Raw genomic sequence first — 5,781 nt, 5'->3', positions numbered from 1 at the left:
GATCTTAGAAGTCTCATAAGTATTTCATTAAGGTATAAAGAACACAGTAAAGAAATAATAATGAAACTATTTTCCCTTAGGAGTTCTAACTCCCTACCCTTTATTGTGTGTGTGATATTATGATTTAATAAGAAATATGTATTTGGTCTTTATCCCCAGTTCCTGGCACAAGATTTGCTAAAAGCTTTGTAATTTCCTGAGTAATAGGGGTGATAGGAACATTTTTTATTATAATATTTAGTCTTGGTCCCTGGTTCCTGACATAGGAGATTCTGAGACCCTTAAAATCTCTGTAATGAGTTCTTTTTTGTATGCTAATGAGGTAACTCTTGATGGACCCCTAGATAGCTTTGGGATGCCAGAGGAACCAACCACGTGGTTAGAGAGTTAGAACTTTAATCCTCCCTGCCCTCAGTCTCCAGGGAATGGAAAGGGGCTGGAGATGGAGTTACTAATCAATTATACCTACATGATGAAGCCTCCATTAAAAAACCCCTAAATGATGGGGTTTGGAGAGCCTCCAGGTTGGTGAACATATCCATGTGCCAGGAGGGTGGTGCACTTCAACTCCAAGGAGACAGAAGCTCCTATGCTAAGGACTCTTATGGACCTTGCCCTATGTACCTCTGCATCTGGCTGTTTATCTATATTCTTTATAATATCCTCTATAATAAACTGGCAAATGTAAGTAAGTATACCCCTGAGTTCTGTGAGCTGGTATAGCAAATTATCAAACATAAGGAGGGGGGTCATGGGAACAGAAATTGGATACAAGTGTGGATCACATGGGGACCCACTACTTGCTGATTGGTATCTGAAGTGGGGGACAGTCTTGTGGGACTGAGCCCTTAACCTGTGGGGTCTGTGCTAACTCCCTGTAGTTAGTGTCAGAATTGAATTGTCGAACACCCAGTTGTGTCTGGAGAGTTGGAGAATTGGTGGGTGTGGGAAAACTCCCACACGTTTCGTATCAAAAGGTTGTGAGTAGAGGAAACAATTTTCCTGTAGTATGCTGTTGCAGTTTTCATAAAATAGAATCTATTATGATTCTTAGACCTTTTGGGCAACTTTTAATGAACAAAATATGGAGCACAGGTTTTAGAGCACCCATGTCAATTTCCAATTTATCAGACAGTATTAATGTAGCAGGGCAAAGTGTTTTATTCTCTCATAATTCCTTCAGTAACTTCCTGCTGCCATTCTTTCCTTTAGTGAATATGACATCACTTTGTGAGTACTGCTATGTTTCACTGATACCTGACAGTTTATTTTGGATATAGTTTATTACATTTTACCTGGCTCTTTTGTATATATGATCAGCAACTTACACTACTGTGATAGCTCTGCTGGCTCTCTAACTGGATGATTAGGTAGAACAGGTCTCATCTGGAAAGGCTGGGGTTGTTCGCTGGGAAATAACTTTTGGGGGGCTTTGAATAAAGCTATTCTATCTCAGTATTATAGCAATATCTTTCTTATTCAGAACACTAGAATTAATCTGTTGTACTTTTTATTATTATTAGGCTTGTAGTTAACTTGTATCCATGGATGCAAGTTGATGAGATTAAAATATGGCAGGTGCATTAATGGGACCTTGGCCTGTTGGTACCTGTGGGGCAAAGTTCATCTAACCCGTTAATGCCTTAGTTGAAAGCCTGTAGTCTTATAGTCTGCTTTTCCCCACTTAATGTGTTGTTAGTGTCTTTCCAAGTTAATAACTACACTTCTAACTTATAATTTTTTGTGGTTATGTGACATTTCATTGTATGGCTGTTCAACAACTTGTCTAGCTAATTCTGTTTTCAATTTTTTCCCTTTATAAACGAACATCTTTTTAAGCCTCTATCCTTATTTTATAGGATAGGCCTTTTAAAATGGGTATATTGTGCACATTCCCAGACCTTTTCTGTGTAAAATATTTAAATTATGAAATATTTAAAATATACTAAAAGGACAGAAAAAAATATAATAAACAGCTTTGTACCCTCTACCTAGCTTTAAAAAATAGTGAATTCTTGTCATGTTTGCTTCGTATTTTCTTCGAAGAAATAATAAAGTATGGATATTGTTAAATTGCCACCCTCCCCTGCCTCCTCCTCATCAGATGCTTTTCCCACCCTTTCTCCTTAGAAAAAGGACTACCTAGAGATACTCTTTGATCTTTGATATTATCATCCCCGTGCACTTAAAAAAACTTTTAATGTATTTGTATCTGCCTGTAACACAATAATAAAATTTGTTATTTGGGGATTTTAAAAATGTATTAAAAATGTATAGTTTTGCTGCTTTTGTTTCCTCCTTAACATACGGTTTTGAAATTTACACATTCATTCATCCATTCATTTCATTTTAGCTGTTTTTAAGTATTCCAGTATATGTCTGTAATATAATGTATTTGTCCATCGTTGGACCTTTTGCTTATTTCTAATTTTACATCATTTGAACATCACAGCATTGAGTTTTTGTGTATATGTCTCCTTGGGCACATGTGTGAGAGTGTTTCTAGAGATTATACCTAGAAGTGAAATTGCTGGGGTTTAGGACACCTCATCTTTACCTTTACTAAGTGGTTATACCAGTTTACATTCTCCCCTGTGCAAAAGTTCCGTGTCCCTACAACCTTGCCAAGTCTTGATATTTTTAAATTTTTGCCAATCTGAAGGATATAAAATTATATCTCCTAAGAGCAATTGCCTTGATTACTAGTGATATTGAACATATTTTCATGAATATTTTGACCGTTTTCAGTTCTATAAAATTATCTATTCATATTGTTGCCCATTTTATTTTATTGGATTTGTTTTTCTGATTGGTATTAGATAGCTATCTCTTTATGTATCCACCTGTATTTTGCAATATTTTCTCCCAGATTGAAGCTTTTTCACTTTTGAAAAGTAAGCAAAAGAATATGATACACATATTTTTATTTCTATATACTGAAATTATTTTTTCTTTTTAGTTTTTATTTTTTGTGCTTCTACAAAGAAATTCTTTACTACTTCAATGATGTTTTCTTATAGTTCATGAGTTTTAAAATTTTATCACATTTAGGGTTTTAATTCATCTGGAATTTATGTGTCCTATGCTATGTGTTGTGGATCAAAATTTTTTTTTCCGTATTGCTAACCAAGTGTTCTCACACGTGCCAATTTGTGATCTATACCAAGGTCTATCGCAGTCCATTTGATGGACTGAATTTTTGTTACTTGGGTTTGTTTCTGGTTTTAAATATTTTGTTCCATTGGTCTGATAATTTTTATTATATCAATACCACATTGTTTTAATTCTTAAAACTTTATAAAAAGTCTTTGGCTATTCCTAGATCTGTTTCCCCTCTTTTAGGATCAGCTTCTTGAGTTGTATGTTTTGATTGGAATTGTAGAATTTCAATGACTTTATAGATTGTTTCCCACTCATAAATATTTTATATCACTTTATTTATATCTTACTAAGTTCTTCAGTTTTTTTTAAGTAAATGTTTTCAATGAAGCTTTAAGTGTTTCCTATAAAAATACATGACATCTTTGGTTAAATTCATTCCTATGTATTTTTTAGAAGCTATGATAAATACCATCTTTTATAAAAATTATAATTTTAATTGTTCGTTGCTATACTATGGGCCCTCTATGGGCTTTAATATGTTGGCTTTTGTATTTCATAGCCTTGCTGAACTCTCTTATTAGTGCAGTAGTTTGTCTGTACTTTATTTTGGATTATCTGGGTTGATAATAATAGGTTAGTCCTTTTTTCTTTTCCACTCCTTGTACTATTGTCCTGTTTTATTGAGCTGCCTAATAAGACCTTTTGTATAATATTGACTAGAAGCAATAATGGCAGTCACGTTTATCCCGTTCTTGCCTTTAAAGGGGATGTTTCTAGCATTTTACTATTTTTGTTTGTTTGTTTGTTTCATTTTTGCTGTGAAATCTTGGCAGATAATCAGCTGTATAAGGTCTGTTCCTTTGTATTTCTGTTTTGCTAAGAGGCTTTTTAAAAAATTATGATCGTTGAATTTTATCAAATGCTTTTTTGCATGCTTTGTTTTTTTTCTTTAATGTGTAAATGTGGTGACCTACTTTAATAAGTTTTCTAATGTTAAACTATTGTATTCCTGAGATAAATCCTCTTTGATTGTGATATACCATGTTTGTTGATTCTGAGATGCAGATTTTTCACATTTTCTCATTTCTGTAATTTGAATATGTTTTGCAGTCAGTGCATCCTCTAATTGCTGTTGCTTGAACTTGGTTACCTGTGATTCCTTAGTGTTTTAGTTGACAGCCATTTAAGGACCATTTGAGGAAGGAATAGGACTCTTAATTGTTGCCTGAAAACTTTCTGTTGTTAACTTCTGGTAAAGAAAATTTTAGCAGCAAAACTTTCCGAACATGTGTCAGTGGCTTAGAAGAAAATGCCAGAGAGAATGGTAGAAAATGTTTTATCAAATGTTATACATACTACCATCTCTTGCTGGCAAGAATAAATATCAGAGACTCTGAATCGAAAAGTGATTTAGAAGAGTTGGACTCCAATATGAAGATCTTAACGTTATTTATTTTGCTTATATTTTCCTCATTATGAATGTATAAGAATGATAGATGATAAAAGTAAGTGTAAATAAGTTTAAAAGTCCCCTTCAGTGAGTGTAAAATAAAATGTGTGATAAGAAAGCATTATGTTATGGTTGAAGTGACAAGTCTTTTCTTTCTTAGTACCAAAGTTATGGTGTATCTTATAATCGGTGACATTTTTGATTCAGTGGAATATTATATTAACATTTCATATACTGCTGGACTTGATGCTAATATTTATTTAGGTTTTCGTATGTATTCATAAGCAGGATTGGGTCTATAATTTTATTTGTTTACTGTCCTTGTCCAGTTTTGGTATCAGTGACATACTGGCCTCATAAAATGAGTTGGGGAATCTTTTTCTTTTCTGTGGAACAGTTTAAGTCAGTAAGATGGAGGGTTATCTCTTTCTTGACAGCTTGTTCTTGGCCTAGTAGTTTTTTAAATGGGAGGGGTAGATTTTTGACTACTGATAAAATTTTCTTCATTGCTTTGGGTCTTGAGTTATCTGTTTCCTTTTGAGTCTGTTTTTGTAATTCACATTTTTATGAAAACCTTCTATAAAGTGATGCTTTTACCCTTAAAGCCTTATTTTGTTTTGTATTACTCTAGAGATGCTGTCTCTTTTTGGTATTGCGGAGCTGGTAGGTGGGGGTTGAGAGAGGATAATATTTTTCTAGTATCCATTTACTTTCTTTTCATTTATTTTGTAAAAAAATTATTTATTGAAGTATAGTTGATTTTTAAAAATTTTATTTCCTTATTTTAATTGAAGTCCTTTCTTTGTTTTTGGAAGTATGTCTCTAAAAACAGCCTATAGGGATAGGGAGGGTGGGAGGGAGGCTCACGAGGGAGGGGATATGGGGATATATGTATAAATACAGCTGGTTCACTTTGTTGTACAATGGAAACTGACACAGTGTTGTAAAGCAGTTATACTCCAATAAAGATCTGAAGAAAAGAAAACAGCCTATTGCTAGATTTTAAAAAATATTTATTTTATTATGTTTCTTTGTTTCTTTCTTTATTTGTTTGTTTTTGGCTGTGTCAGGTCTTAGTTGCGGCACACAGGATCTTTGTTGAGGCATGCAGGATCTTTCGTTGTGGGATGCAGGCTCTTTGTTGTGGCTGGTGGGCTCTTCTCTAGTTGTGGCGCACAGGCTTCAGGGCGCATGGGCTCTGTAGTTGTGGCACCTGGATTCCAAAGCAC

This window comes from Hippopotamus amphibius, chromosome 17 (assembly GCF_030028045.1).
Source record: "Hippopotamus amphibius kiboko isolate mHipAmp2 chromosome 17, mHipAmp2.hap2, whole genome shotgun sequence".
NCBI classification, from domain to species: Eukaryota; Metazoa; Chordata; class Mammalia; order Artiodactyla; family Hippopotamidae; genus Hippopotamus; species Hippopotamus amphibius.
Note: the sequence above shows the minus strand (reverse complement) of the source record.